This window comes from Canis lupus, chromosome 12, assembly GCF_011100685.1.
Source record: "Canis lupus familiaris isolate Mischka breed German Shepherd chromosome 12, alternate assembly UU_Cfam_GSD_1.0, whole genome shotgun sequence".
NCBI classification, from domain to species: domain Eukaryota; kingdom Metazoa; phylum Chordata; class Mammalia; order Carnivora; family Canidae; genus Canis; species Canis lupus.
The window spans coordinates 3,365,463-3,381,366 of NC_049233.1; the positions used below are offsets into that span (position 1 = coordinate 3,365,463).

General features: G+C 55.6%; 1 non-coding gene across 1 annotated transcript; it reads right to left on the minus strand.

Moving 5' to 3' along the window:
* Positions 1-13,177: 13,177 nt before the first annotated feature.
* On the minus strand, positions 13,178-13,322 carry MIR8832 (microRNA mir-8832). Its single transcript, NR_128778.1, is given in 1 exon segment — positions 13,178-13,322. It is a non-coding gene; the product is annotated as a microRNA mir-8832 (primary transcript).
* Positions 13,323-15,904: the final 2,582 nt, after the last annotated feature.

The following is a 15,904-nucleotide window of genomic DNA, read 5'->3' on the forward strand; positions in this document are numbered from 1 at the left end:
AGGCCAGACACAAACAGCTGTGTAATTCTATGCATGAGAAGTTCAAAAGCAAGCAAGAAGGAGCTAAGCTGTTAGAAGCCAAGATAGTGGAACCCTCTGGGGAAGTTAGTGACGGGAAGAAGGCATGAGGGGGGCAGTTTCCGAGGGCTTGTTTATGTTCTATGTTTTGATCTGGTGTAGATTAAACAGATGCAATTTGTGAGAATGCATTGAGCCATCCTCTTGCAGCTGGTCAGTCTTCTGTATTCATGTATCCACTAATAGCATTTAGGAAAAGCCCTGGAGAGTTGATTTTATTTTTTATTTTTTATTTTTTTTTAAAGATTTTATTTATTTATTCATAGACACAGACAGAGGGAGAAGCAGGCTCCATGCAGGGAGCCCGATGTGGGACTTGATCCAGGGTCTCCAGGATCACATCCCAGGCTGCAGGCGGCACCAAACCGCTGCGCCACTGGGGATGCCCCTGGAGAGTTGATTTTAAGTGCAGGTTCCTATGACTCGCTGGCAGAAACTCTGGTTCCTTGGGTCTGGGGTGGGACCTGGGAGTCTGCATTTGAACCAGCTCCCCAGGTGATCCTGGTGAGGGTTTGTGTCTGAGCAGCAGGCTTTAACCTGGTCCTGGCCAGTGCTGGAGAGCGTCAAGTGGAGCTGGGCCGTTCTTGGTGGCCTGCCCAGTCGGCCCGAGGCGCTAGCGGAAGGGCTCAGGGTGCTGCGCAGGAGATGGGGAGGTGAGAGGAACCGACTGGTAGAGCCTGTGCACCCAAGGGAGCCCCGGCTTGCTGGGAACTCTCAATGGAAAAGGAAGTGTGGACTCTTGGACAAGAGTTTCCAGAGCGTGAGATGTGTGAGGTGATGCTCAGAGGGCCAGTCATTCTCAGGTTAGGTGTGGACATCGGGAGGGCTCCATTCGATGTCACAATTAAGTGACTCTCTGGATCTCCGTTTGTTTTGTTCGACGTGAGGATGGACACCCTTGATAGCCTTAGAGGTGGGTTCTAGCCTGAGTTCCAGGTCTGGTCCTGCCCTGCAATAGCTGTGTGACCTTGGGTCAGTCACCTGCCCTCTCTGGGCCTTAGGTTTGTACCCATAAGACAGGATGGGACTCTCCGACCCCAACCTCTCTGTTCACGCGGCCAACCTTGGGACAGCTCTCCCTCAGCTGTGAGCTGGGACCATCCCTCAGACCTCTTTAGAGGGTGCTGCTGTTGACAGCACAGGCTATGGATGCTCTGATAGGTCCGAGGGTCCGTTACAGGTCTATTTCCTCCTCACTTCCTGCCCCGTCAGCAGGGCTGGGCTCTAATCCCTCTGTCCCTAGCAGTGTCAGGCAGTGTCAGGCATGGCAAATCTGGAAAGCTCTGAGGCCTCTCTGCTCTGACATTCTGGGGTTCTGGTTTCTTCCTTTCTAGGAATACTATAACCACACGCAAGTCCCAGGTGCAAGGGGGTCTGCAGTGCCAGCCCCCCTCCGGCTGGCCTGTGATAAGACTGGACTCTTGGGGGATAAGAGGAACCAGAGAGGCGCCCCCACCTCTCCCTCCGGCCCAGAGCCCAGGCAGGCGGGCAGGTGGGCAGGTGGGCAGTTGGGTGGTTCTGGCTGTCCCTCTGCTGAGTTCATTAAAGGGTGAATTATTAACTCCTGGCCGGGGCAGGGCAGCCTGGGGCCCCGGGCGCCCCTTGGAGCCGACAGGGGCAGGCCTGCGCTAATTGAAGGCTTAATGAATTTTCCCAGTGGAGGCTGCAGCCGGTGCCTTCTCTCTGCCATCTGGCCATTTGTCTTCTCCTGGTGGGATTACCCTCTGCCTGTCCAGGATGCCAACTGCTCCTCCGTCTGGGCTGCCGAGCACGGCGGGCTCCCAGCCTGGATCTCCACCCTAGGGGCTCCTTCCTTGGCTCCTCAGCCCCTCAGCCCTTTGGCTGGGTGCTATGTTCCAATCACTCCTCATTCTTCCACCTTCAGGCTTACTTCAAATTTTGGGCATTTCCACATAGGCCCTGGAGACTCGCCAGCTACACCTGAGTGGTCCGTCAGAATGTTCCAGAGGTGGGCAGGGCTGAATACTGTCAGCTGGCCTTCCAGTGGTTCCAGAGGAGTTGGGGTATGGGTCTTCACACCCCACCACTGTTTGTGTGAACAATGCACTCCCTTGGCAGGATTCAAGAACTGAGTGCCTGGTCCCGGGAGATTTGCTCGCTACAGAGGCAGGTGGGGGAGAGAAGGGATGCCCAGAGGACACTCCCCAGAGATGGGGGGGATACAGAGGGGGGATCTTAGGTCAGGGAGCTCCTACAACGAGCCAGGCATCCCTCATCGGATTCTAAGATTCAGCAACATCTTTTTTTTTTTTTTTTTTTTTAAGATTTATTTCTTTATTTGAGAAAAAGAGGGAGAATCCTCAGGCAGATGCCCCGCTGAGTGTGGAGCCTGCCACAGTGATTGATTCTAGGACCCAGAGATCATGACCTGAGCTGAAATCAAGAGTCAGACCCTTAACCAACTGAGCCATCCGGGCGCCCCACTCAGCAACATTGTGACATAGCTATAAGGTGCCACTGTACGCAAGGGAATTTGGGGGCACAGCGAGGTAGCTCATTTGATTCATATCCCGCTGGTGGTACAGGGCGTCTCCAGGGCTGGCTTCTCCATGGCCCCCAGAGCTTCTCACTTTGACTCCGTGAGATGAGAACCTGGCTCTCCCGCTTTGCTAGGACAAGTTACCTAATCTGTCAGAACCTCACACCCCAAGGCAGGAGTAGAGTGGGCCCCAGCCCCTGTCCCAGAGCCAGAGCTGGAACTGGCAAGGGCAAGGGAGGACTGGGGTAGGGTTGCTTGAGGAACTGAAACTTATTTGGAATTGGGGTAGAATCTGGATTCTTGTCACTTCCAGGTTAGGAACAAAGCCTCAGACCAGATTTGGGATTGGCGTTCTGAATGCTGCTTGGTTAAGGACTGGGGTCACGGTTGGGACTGGGTTGGGATCTGCCTCTGAGGCCAAGACTGGAGTTGTGGAAGCCTGGGGAGGGATGGGAAGTGAGAGTCGGGACTGGGAACTCTGGGCCTGCCTTTGTGCTGACCCACTGCTGGGCCCGGGGCTCATCATTTCCCTTTGCACCCTTTGGCCTCAGCCTCCTTCCTGGTCTGCAAACAAGGGATCGTCACTGTGTCGTGTGTCCTTGCAGCTGTCACAGAACAACACCAGCCACCACCCCATGAGTGGCTCCTGCGTTAGGCTCGCTGCTAGTGTTCTTTGTACATCTTCTTTAATTATGACAAGCAAAGGAGAGAAGAGATGGCAAATCGCCATGACAGGCTACAGGCCCCCGTGAGCTAGGAAATACGTGAGGGTTATGTTCCTGCCAGGCTCTGGGTGTCTTGCTTTCTATAGACCAGCCCCCTCCAGCTATGCCCCAAATAACAGCTTGTCCTCACGGATTCTGGCTACGCATCTCGCCTGTTCCCCTGAGCCCTGGGCCTGCCTCTGAGCCCCGGAAGGGCCTCGGGGAGGACTCCCAACCATCACCACGACCTCCCTGTTCCCTGGTTTCTCCCGGGGTCTCGAGCCCAGGGCGTCTGGCTCCGGCCCGAGTTGGGACCCTCCACCACCTCCGTTGGAGCAGCTTCCCGCCCAGGGCCTGGGCCCCTGCAGTGAGGGAGGAGAGCTGGGTGCTCTCTCTCCCAGCACCCGGCCTGCTAAGAACACACACTTGTTGCTTGGAGACGTGCTGAGCTGTCAGAGCCTTAAAGTCACTCTCGGGGGCAGGAGACCCCGGGGCTCCATCGACAGAAACCGTGAGAGGGGCAGGGCCTCTCCTTCTTGAGTCCAAGACGGGCGGTCACCATGCTCATCCCTAGCCCCGCCCTGTACGAGGCTCTGGACCTCTCCCCTCTCCTGGCAGGGACAGGAACTGGTTCATGTGGGAGTGGTCTTCCTCTTCCCTTGTCTGGAAGCCCCTGAATCATTTCCATCGACGAGGTGTATTTTGACATTGTCAGAGTAGCAGCCCTAAGACACCACTCTCAGGGACCTAGCACACTCCCCCTGCTCCAGCCCAGAGGCCTCGCTGCGTCCCCAGAACGTGCCCTCACCCACCTGTTGCAGGGTCTTGGCACTCTCGGCTCCATCTGCTTGGAATGCTTCACTCCACGCATCTGTTCCTAGGTCGGCTCTCAGGGGACCCAGGGGCAGAAGCGGGCCTCCGTAAATGCAGGCAGCCCCAGCAGGGCCTGTAGCTTGGTGAAAGGATAGGTGGCCGGGGAGGTGGGGCTGGGGTCAGTATGGGGGTCAGTCGCAGAACTACTCCAACGGCAGCAGCATTGGGCCTCTGCAAAGCCGGCGCTGGCTCCTTGGCCTAATGAGCATTCACTGTGTGCCCAGGACGCAGACATTGGTGCCACATGCTCCCGTTGCCTTGGTTTTCATGTCTACAAACACATTGGGTCCCTGCGCCCCTCTGGCTCTGATTTTCTGAGTCAAGACCAGCTGGGATCCCACCTGAGAAACTGATGCACAGAATAGGAGGGTCTAACTGGGGGAGAGTGGTTTGGTGGAAGGTTTGGGGCCCAGAGGCAGTGGGGTTGTTAAGGGCAGCATGAGGTCCACGTGGTGGGCAGGTGGGGTCAGGAACCTATCCTGTCTTGCTCCACTCCTGTGTTTGGGACTCTTGGGGTGTCTCTCCTTATTCCTGGAAAGGAGTGGCCTCAGGCCTGGGGAGCCCAGGTTGTGCCCGGAGCAGAGGCTAGGGGGCCGTGGTCTCCTTGTGAACTTGGTGGAATTTACACTCTGGGAAGGGGTCAATGGGGAGGGGCATATTCGAGCCCTGCTTTCCAGGGTGGGTTGGGCCTGGGCTGACCAGCCAGGCTGCTAAGGAGGTGACCAGCAGCAGGGTCCTTTCACCAGGGCCTGTCCCCACGGGAAGGGCCTTGCCTCATCCCAGCTTCCTGGAGGCACCAGCCTCTGGCCATCCTTAGTGGGGGGAAGGATCCTGAGGCTCAAAGGGGTTCAGACAGGGGCAGGGGAGATATGGGGGACACCACCGCCTCCCTGGCCAGCGGGTGTGTCTTGCCCCACCTTGCTGCTGGGGTTTGAACACTTTCATGTCACTTTTCTGTCCACCTCCCACCGTGAGGCCAAGCTGATGCCAGCACGACTTTGATACCTCCCCTCCCAAACTTGGAAGTTTTCAAATTGCCAGCTGGGAGTCGTAAATCAAAAAGGGATTTGGGGGAGCACTTGGGTGGCTCCGTTGTTAAGCATCCGGCTTCAGCTTAGGGCGTGATCTTGGGGTCTTGGGAATGAGCCCCACATTGGGCTTCCCATGGGCAGTGTGCTTTTCCCTCTGTTCCTGCCCCTGCTCGTGCCCTCTCTCCCTCAAATAAAGAAATAAAACGTTTAAAAAAGAGAGATTTTTTTTCTGTTCTTGGGGTGAAGTAGTGTGGGGACAAAGCCTGGGTGCCCCATGTTGGCATTTCTAAGACATTTCAAGACTCCTAGGGACAAGGGATGGGAGATTGAGGACATGATTCTACTTGAGGAGGTGGCAACTTGTCAGCAGGACTCTGGCTCCCAGCCTGGACGGGAGGCTTTCGTGGCTGGGGCCACAGCCTTTCCTCTTAGGGCACGGAAAAGAGGGAGGCTCAGGATGGCCCCTCAGCGCTGCCTATGGACATCAGGGAGCAGACACCTTCTTGAGGGTGCCCTCCTGGCTGGAGATGAGCCCAAGTCGTGGCCCTACTCCTCTCCTATAAAGCCGATACTGGTTAGGTGCCGGGAGCCCACTGAGGCCTGCTGCCAACAGCTCTGACATGGCGGGGGGTAACTGCCCCTGGAACCCCAGAGACCCCTTGAAGCCTTCTTTTTTTTTTTTTTTAGATTTTATTTATTGAGAGAGAAAAAAAAATGAGAGCATGAGCAGGAGTGGGGGTGGGCAGAGGCAGAGGGAGAAGCAGACTCCCTGCTGAGAGCCTGACATGGGGCTCCATCCCAAGCCTCTGGGATCATGACCTGAGCCGGAGGCAAACACTCAACCTATCGAGCACCCAGGTGCCCTTCCTTGAAGCCTTCTTGTTAAGTCTTCTGTCTGCAGCCCTAGCCTAGTGTTTGAGCACCTGGCTTGAGTCCCTCTTCATATAGAATCCTCTTCTCCCTCTAAGATAGGGTCTGATGGTCCAACTGCCTCACTCCAGGCTGAAAGGTACTGCCGTCCAGCCTCCTATTCGGAGCCTCCAAACACAGAAGACTATACTGTGTGGTGGGTACAGACCAGAGAGGCTCTGGGTTCGGACTGCCTGCACGTGAGCCCTTGCGCTGCTCCTCAGAGGGTTTATGAGCCTCAGTTTCTTCACCTGTAAAATGGGTAGGACAAGAGAACCAATCTCCCAGGACTGCTGTAAGGACTCCAGGGAATAAGGCAGGTAAAGCTCTTAGGGAAGTGCCAGGTAGAGCCAAGTGCCCAGCACAGTTTAGATTTTAGATTTTAGATTTTAGGTTTCATTTTTAGCAGACCTGAAAAGAACAGGATGCAAAGTCAGGCAAATCTGGGTTCAATTCCTGGCTCTCACACTTGCTGGCTGTGTAACATTGGCCCAGCCAGTTAAGCTCAGTTTGTTCATTTGTAAAATGAGGTTTAAATAATGACCTACTGGGGCACCTGGGTGGCTCAGTGATTGAGCGTTTACCTTCGGCTCCGTTCGGGATCCTGGGATCCTGGGATCGAGTCCCACATCGGGCTCCCTGCATGGAGCCTGCTTCTCCCTCTGCCTGTGTCTCTGCCTCTCTCCCTGTGTCTCTCATGAATGAGTAAATGAAATCTTTTAAAAAACCATGATCCACTTACCTCCCTAGGTTCCTGTGAGGGCTGAAGGGTCCATCTGCAGCTTGGCTCTGGGTTTAGCACATGGCTGAGGCTCATTATCAATTAACTTTTCCTACTCTTCTTCCCGCCTGGCCTGCATCCCCACCAGACTCTGTACACAGCCTCACCCAGTCCTCTTCTGCTGCCGTGCCTTGAATCGAGTAGCCATCTGGCCCCTGTGTCCCACCACACTTGTTATTCTTGGGCTGCCACAAGTCCAGGCTGCCCCTACCCCGGGGGACAGATGTCAGTCTCACGGGCTGTTTGAAATCAGTTGAGACAACAGGTGGCAGAGCTCTTTGCCAACCATAGAAGGTTCTGTACATGTGAAGGGTTAAAGCGCTGCCTGCAAGTGACACAGAGAGCTGAGAGTGGTCCCAACAGAACCCTCTAGAAGCAGGACGTCCTTGGCCCACCACCTCCTCCTGAGCCAGCCTGGAGTCTGCTTCCAGCCAGCGCTCTTGCTTCTCCATCCTAAATGCCATTTCCCCCCATCTAAATGCCATTTCCCCTCTCTGGGCCCGAGCCACTGCCTGCTGTCTGGGGCGGCTGGAAATTTCTCAAATGTCGCTTTGATTTATGGCTCTAGTTAATTCTTGAGGAGGCCCGTGAGATGCCCTGAGCTCTGGAGCCTCAATGGGATAAATCATTTAACAGGTAGTTAAATATTCTTTAAGGTCTGAGGAGCACAGGCAGGGTATAGACTGGGGACGGAGGCTGGGGGCAACTTGGCAAGTTTCTGAATGGAAGAAAGGAAAGCTCTGCAGCCGCCTCAGAGCCATGAGGACGATTTGTCCTAAGCCGTGGCTAGAGGTGGCACCTGGGGGCCCTTTGTACCCAGAGACCCAGGAGGCCGGGGGCACCTAGGGATTGGAGGGTGTGGAGACAGCAGGAGGTGGGCAGGAGGCAGAGGCAGCCTGCTGGGCCCCCTGCCAGCTGTGTGGTCCTCTGTTGGGAGGCACCCAGAGAACCCCAGAAGCCTTTGATTGGGAGTGAGGACTCTGATACCCCCGAGCTCAGCGCTGGACACAGGCAGTGCATGCCCTATCTAGTGGCCTTCCAATATGAAACTGCCCAGGGGAGCCAAAGGAAACAGAGCTGGGCTGTCACTCTCGGGACCCCAGAAGTATGTAATCCCTCTATTGCACATCTGCAGGCAGCTCTAGGGCTTCAAGGCACACTCCCATCCTTGGTAAAGTTTGATCCTCACACAGGTTCCAAGCCAGGCGAGGGATGCCACCCTGGTGTACGAAGGAGGGACAGGCTCAGAGAGGCTGGAATCCTGCCTGAGGCAGCACAGCTGGCCACAGGCCAAATGGAATCCAGGAGGATGCACCAGAGGGAAGAAGCCTCGGGTGTGGGACGGAGGATCAGGAGGGGACCCGGAAGTCACAGGTCCAAAGCATCCATTTTAAAGATGAGGAGACAGGGCCTAAGACGGGAAGAAGTGGACCCGAGGGAAGGATAGTGGCAGAGATGGGGATGAAGCCTCAGGGAGAAGGCCAGAGGGTGCATGTCTGCCCCTCAACAAGTGTCCTCCCAAGGGGACTGTTTCCTGTGAATGAAGGCTGTGTTAGAGTCTCAGGGGGCTATGAAAATTGAAGTGGCAGTGGTCCAGGTAGGAAGGCAGTGGGAGTGGGAGGCCCCTCTGAGAGCCTCCCCGCCCTCCCTGGTCCCCCATGCTGTACCCTGAGTTCACACCTCCTTCCTGGTCCCTGATCCTGCATCTGTCTGATGCAGCCCTGGGGTGCAGGGCCAGGCCAAGGTGAGGCATCACTCTGTCCCATGGGAGAACAGATTCCTCTAGGGCTGGGGTTCAGCTCCATGGGTGGGAAGGAGCAGGAGAGGCCTGGGCTGACACCCTGCCTGACCGTGGACCCACAGAGACACAGGTCTGCTTCAGGGCATCAGGGCTGTTTGGGTGGGGGTGGGGGGTGTCCCCAGGAGTGCCTCCTGCCCCTAGCTTTCTTTCTTTTTAATATTGCCATTTAAAAAAAATTTATTTATTTATTCATGAGACACACAGAGAGAGAGAGAAAGAGAGAGAGAGAATGGCAGAGACACAAGCAGAAGGAGAAGCAGGCTCTACACAGAGAGTCCGACGCAGGACTCGATCCAGGGACTCCAGGATCATGCCCCAGGCTGAAGGCAGGCACTCAACTGCTGAGCCACCCAGGCATCCCAATATTGCCATTTTTAAAAAAAGATTTATTTAGGGGCAGGCTGGGTGGCTCAATGGTTTAGCGCTGCCCTCAGCCCAGGGCATGATCCTGGGGATCTGAGATTGAGTCCTGCATTGGGCTCCCTGCAGGGAGCCTACTTCTCCCTTTGCCTGTGTCTCTGCCTCTCTCTCTCTCTTAAAAAAAAAAAAAAAAAGATTTATTTATTTGAGAGAGAGGGCGCATGTGAGTAGGAGGAGAGGCAGAGAAGGGGAGAGAGTATCCTCAGCCGACTCCTCTCTGAGTGTGGAGTTGGATGTGGGGCCTGATCCCAGGATCCTGAGATCATGACCTGAGCTGAAACTGAGATCGGGTGCCTCACTGAGTGAGCCGCCCAGGTGCCCCTGCCCCCAGCTTCCCAAGCAGGTCAGAATGCACAGGAGCAGCTAGAGTGGGCACGGGGCCCCGGGCCAGTGTGCGGTGAGCTGCCCTCCCTGCCGGGCCCTACCTTGCTTCCTATCAGAAAGCTCCAGGAAGGTGATGCTTGCTGTGGTGCATGAACTGGCCCCATGGCTGACCAGGGAGTTCTGGAACCTTGGGAGGTTCTGCAGGCTCAGGAGGCAGTCCAAGAAGCTGATGTTGTAGGACTGACTTGTTTTAGGGACAAGGCCAGTCCCTTCTTTCCTGTGCTCCGACCAAGACCTCAGGGGACCCTGAAGCTGCCATGGACAAGTACTGGGTTAGGGTCGGGGGGATCCCTAGGGCATCTGCCACCCACCCCTGCAGCTGTGTGTGTGAGCGTATGTGTGTGTGTGTGATGGGGAAATGTCACCCCACAGTGCCCGTGCCCACGTCTCCAGCCCATTGTGGCTGATGCTCCCAGGTTGACTGCCTGTGGCCCGGCTGGGAGTTTCTTGTGCCTGTGGTTATTTTCTCTCCCAGGCGAGCGTCTCCTGTGGCAGAGGGAGGTCTCAACCGCAGCATTCCCCTCCAAGCCCCCGGGTTAACATGGCACAGGCCTGGGTCCTGGCAGATGCCACTCAGGTGAATATGCCCCATGTCAGAGCATGGCAGAGTATGCCATGTGGTCCGCAGCTGTTGCCAGGGCTATAGAGGGGAGGGGAGGAGCCCAGGGTCCCCCGATGAGCCTGGCTGAGTCACCTCTGGGTGTAGGCGAGGGGTGAGGGTGGGAGTGAGAGGAACAGGTCTTTCTGGGTGTGCAGTGACAGGTAGTCCTGGAGCATCTTGGCACCCTCATCTTCTGAGTCATCCCATCACTCTCTCTTACAACCATGGAGGATGAATGAACCAGTGGTTCCAACTTTATGAAGTATCCACCCTTCCCTGGCCTCCAGAGTAATTAACTCTCATGCAGGCAGAGGAGCATCATCAACAGCCCATTAGCACCCTGTCCCTAGTACCTCCATCAAACCGCTGTCTGGGTGGGGCTTCCTGGGAATGAGTGGTGGGTGGTTTGCCCAGGGAGCCCAGGGTGAGTGAGGTCTTGGCTCTAGCTCCTGGGTCCTCAGTCTGGAGCAAACTGTTGCTCATGGATTTTGCAGAGAGCTGGGGGTTGCAGGTAGGCTCTTAGAAGGACTTCCAGGGGAAGAGTAGAGCATCTTCAGCCTCTGTCTGGTGGGACTTTAGATATTTTTCTTTTTGCAGCTGGGGGCACAGAGACAGGGAAATTGCTGGCTCGTCATCTCATAGCTTGTGGGTGGTCAAAAGGGGAGCTCCGGTCCAGTGCTCTTTGTATTAATTAGGCTTTCTGTCTACCCTCCGCCTCACCTTGAGCCCAGCAATGTCTCCAATGGGGGTGTGGAGAGATAGTAGAGACTCCCCTCCAGGAAGGGATGGGTACTAGAGGGAACCAGGTCATCCTTCCCTGGGCCACTCACCCCTTGGTGCTTGGGATGACCTGCAGAGAGGCAGAAAGCCCCTCCAGACATGGGTCCACTTGCTCAGTGAGTACCACTCACCTCCCAGGTGCTGCGTTGGTACCACCCTGTCCTCTGGTGCACGGAGTGGGCAGATGGGGGCTGGGTAGGCTGGGCAGCTCAGAGGCCCAGAGCAAGTGGAGGGAGCACAGGGGCCTGGGCTGAGGGTTCACACAGGCCTGAGGTCATTGGCTGTTTGGGGGGGATCCTCCTCCCCAGCTGGAGCCAAAGAGATGGGAGAGGGGGAGGAAGAAGGCAGAGCCTTGGAAGGATAGTATAGGGAGTATCCAGCCTCAGACGGACTGGCACCCTCTCCAGTCCCCTGACAGCACCTTGTACCCTCGTGCCCCTGCTTTTGTCTGAGCCACGCCCTCTGAAAGAGAGCACTCAGATGGCTCCTTCCTCTCTGTGAATAGATGTGCATCTAACCACGCAGGTCCCTCCTCCAGGAGTCCTTTCTTGATCCCCCCTTCCCCCTTCCCAGTTCCCACCTCCCACCTGGGGGTTAGGCCAGATGTCCCTCTCCTGGGCTCCTCATACGCCCCTCATGTTGAAATGGCTTCTGTGCCTTAGTCATCCAGGCAGCCCTGTCCCAGCACCTAGCACAGGCAGGCTGAGATCAGAAGCTCCAAAATCAGCTGCTGAGTCAGCGGGTGGGCTGCCAGCCAGGGGACCTCATCTCACTGCCTGGCCCTCACTCCCATTTGCTGCGTGACCTTGCACAGGCCTCTTTGCCTCTCTGGGCTTGGGCTGCACTATTGTTTTCCATAGGTTTTTGAAATGCATTTCACATCCGGACACCATACAATCCCCATATGTTGATTTATAAAACCTAAATTGAGACCAAATTTTGCAAACTGATGTTTCCCTTACTACATGTGTCATACTCTTTATTTTGTGTTCTCTTCCCCCACTCCTGCCCCAAAGGCTGGTTGCAATCCATGAAGTGGTTCTCCCACTCACAGGTGCCGATGGCCAGTTGGAAAATACTGCCTAAGATGGTCCCCAGCTTCTCTGCTGCTCATTGCTCCTGCACTACCCCCTTCAAAGACTTTTCCGACGTCCCCAACAAAGACAGCATCAGGGATGAGGCTCGAGGAGGCCACAGCCAGGTCCTCAGCTCTCTGGGGGAGATGTTGGCTAGGCTGTGTCTGACGCCTCAGTAGGGAGTATGCCAACCTCTTCCAGGCTCTCTGAGCAGGGTGGGGAACAGAACCCCAGCTCCTAGCCCCTGCTCCAGGCTTCTGCCTGTTTGGGAACCTGCAGAAGAGGCCTCTGGAAAACCCCAGCAGAGATGCTTCCTGCCCTGGCCCAACCTAGAGATCTCCCCAGTGTCCTACGCTCTGTTCTTACAGGGACCCCAGCATTCACCTTCTGGACCCCTCCAACAGGGAAAGGAGGTGCGATTAGAAAGGGCACTAGGACGATGGGCATCAATCAGGTATCTGTACAAACCAGGATGAGTGGTGACCCTGTGGGGGCCCACCCAGCCCTCCTCCCCTTCCAAGGCTCAGAAGCAGGCGCGTGGCTCTCTCTTCCTTACCTGGGCCTCAGGAGGCATGCAGACGCCTCTCTTCAATCTCTGCCTCGCTGTGGGGACCATGCTGCTCTCAGCAATGTAATCAACCCCCTGAGCAGACCCTGCTGACCACTGTCCTCCCGCAGGTAAACCACGAACGGTTGAGGGGAGGCCGTGTGACCCAGTCCTGACCAGTGAGATGTGAGGGGAGGGTTTCTCCTGATAGGCTGCCGGGGGCAGAGGACTTGTGGCCCCCAATCTGCCCTTGGCCGTCTGGGTGGTGCCGTGGGAGAGCTTCAGTAGTCGTGGCTGATCCTGAGGAGGACGGAGCGGGACAATGAAGGGAGCCTGGGTCTTGGTGACAGGACTCCTGAGTTGGCTGAGTGACACTGGGCCACTCCAAATAAATTTGTACCACAAAGATAAGTGTGGTGGAACCCTGCAGTGTTACTTGCGCGACGTCCATTACCCCTCCTTCCACTCCCAGTGTGTGGGTTAGTGTAGGAGTCCTCACTACACACCACACACCCCATGGGTCCCGATCCAGGCTTGGCCCATCAGCATTTTCTTCCTCCTGATTATCAATTGGTTCAGGCTGAGCCTGTGACCCAGTAGAACCCGTGAAGCTTCGTTAAGGGCCTTCTGCTGGGACATGGGGGAAAAAGAAGTTCTCTCCTCCACTGGGACTTCTAAGGTCTAAAGCCGTTGGCCACCATTGTGCCACCCTGGGAAGAACCTGGGGACATAATGGGGAGAAAGTCTGAGTTGTGGTGAGGATGCATGGGTGTCCCACAATCAATCCTACCCCTGGATGGCCCAGGGCCACCTGCCTGAGGATGTGTAACAATGGGCTCAGGGGTGCGGGGTGGGGTAGAGAGAGTCCTGAGGTGGTGTGTTTGCCAATTCCCGGAGTGTACACACTCCTACCTTGGCTGACTCAAGCTACCGACTGCTTGTCATTGAACAGAGTTGGGAAGAAGTACACACGGTTGGCCCTTCCAAGTCTATGAGGACCAGCTCCAGCACACTGCTGGGGTTAAGCCCCTCTGGCTGGGCTTTGTGTCACTGATAACTAGAATGATCTGACCTCCATACCCAGTCCCACTATGCTGGGAGGGAACTCTTTCTCAGTTGGGTGTGGGCTCCTATCAAGACTGAGCAAGTATGTGGTGTTCCCCATTCACTACGCCATGGGGGTAGCTGTGGTTTCGTTGGGCTGTGCTCTGCTGCTTTGGGCTCTAGAGGAGGCTGTGGACACCTCGAAGCTCCTCTGTGGCCTGACCTGGGGCTCTGTCTCCCCTCCCCAACCCCCAGATACTAGCTCATTTTTGAGCCTGGGCTCTGACCCAAAGCAGGAAAAGCTGAGCCTTCAAGCCACTCTGCTCTCTGCCTCCACTACCTGGGACCTGGCTGCCTGGGTTTTGTTTTGGTTTTGCGGTGGGGAGGTGACAAGGTAGGAGGCAAGAACCGGCAGAAAGAATGCAGAGTAATATCTTAAGCAGTTGTCCTGCCGCAAGGAACAGAAACAGCACCTTCCTCCCTGGGCTGCCGGGAGGATTAAATTACATCAGACTGGGGGCTCCGTCTAAGCCTCTGCCTTCTGCCCAGGCCCTGGGGTCGAGCCCTGCTTCGGGCTCCCTGCTCAGCCGGGAGCCTGCTTCTCCCTCTGCTTGTCGCTCCACCTGCTTGTGTTCTGTCAAGTAAATAAAATCCTTTAAAAAATAATAAATCACATCAGGCCTCAGAGTCCTCAGGAACCAACTTCCCATGCGTGGTGCTGCCTTTCTGCCAGCTATTTTCATAACTGTGCTGCTGTCCTGTCCACACATCCCTGTCCATGCACCCACACACACCCCTGCCTGCCTCCCAGAAAAAAACCTACCCTGCTCTTCCCGAAGCTTCCTTATCTTGTTAAATGGCAGCTTCATCCTTGCAGCCAGACCCAGTCCTTGGAGCTATTCCCTCATCCCACCTAGTCCACCAGCTAGGCGGCCTGCTCCACCTCAAGATGTCAGCCAGGTCTGACCACTTCTCACCGCCTCACTGCTTCCGCTCTGGTTCGGCTGTTTCTTGTCTCTCCTGGAGGAGTACAGCAGCCTGGCGTCACTGCCACTGCCTGTGCCCCATCCTCAACCCAGCAGCCAGAGTGATCTTATTAAAACCTGGGCCAGACCATTCCACTCCTCTGCTCTGACCCCCACAGTGGCTCTTGTCCCCACTCCAAGTCAAAGCCACAGGGCCCTAAGGATCTGCCTCGCCTCACCCCTCAACCACACCAACACACTCTGCCCCTGGGCCTCTGAGGGTCTGCTCCTCAGAATGTCTGGAACATTCTTCTTCCCAGATTTCCCCATGGCTTGGTGCCATCAGGGCACCTTCTTGGGGAGGTGCCCCCTGCATTGCTGATCATGCCATCTCTGCCTCCACCTCACTCTACTTTGCCTCTCCCAGCACTGACTCTCAGTGTTTGACAAATTGTCTGCTCAGAGGCTTTTCTCCTCTACCCATCCAGGAGGGCAAGGCCACCAAGTCACTCACCTGGCTGAGACGACATGTTCTTGACTGGCCCAGAAAGGGCTGGCCTGGGGCCTTGTCGTCTTCCTTGCTCTATTCCCAGGGCCTGGATCAGAGCCTGGCATAAGCGAGGAGTACAGTACCTATACATTTGACTGGCCTCAGTACTCTTAGAATACATTTCCTGCAGTTGCTCCAAAGTGAGTTGGAGCTGCTCAGAGGGGAGTGTGCTTTTCCCTCTCCCTCTGCCAGTTGCTCCCCCTGCTTGGGCTCTCTGTGTCAAATAAAATCTTTTTAAAAAAAAAGAAAAAGAAAAAGAGAAACCAGATGTTGGCCCTGTTGGGCCCAAATCTCTGCAAGCAACAGTGCCAAGAGGCCGGGTAGGGGAGGCTCCCATTTGAGTCTACACTCTCTAGCTAGCGGCAGGCCTCACCACCCCTATTGCTCCTCAGGACACTGGGCTCTCTGTTCCTCTCGTGCACATACCCTGCTTCCCTCAGTGAGGTCTCATATTTGGCTTCTTTTTGGCACTTGGGTTTGTGATCCTTGGTCCAATGAATGAAGTTCCAGCTCCTTCCAAGTGTATGATGTCTTCTGTCAGGCTCCTTCATACAACTCCAGCTTTATCCCTGGCTTCTCCTGGCTTGCTCCTTGGACTCCAATAATAAGGAACCACTTATAGCTTCCTACAACCACACTGATGTTATATTTCTCTGTGCCTTTGCCACCTCCCCTTTTTAGCTGAGTCCCATTCACCTTTTATTCTTCTACTCATCCCCCCCTCTTTTATTTTTTGTAAGATTTTTACTTATTTGAGAGAGCGGGAACAAGAAAGAAAACACAAGCGGGGGGTTGGAGGTGAGGAGTGGGGAAGAGGGAGAACCAGGCTCCCTGCTGAGTAGGGAGCCCAACCGGGGGCT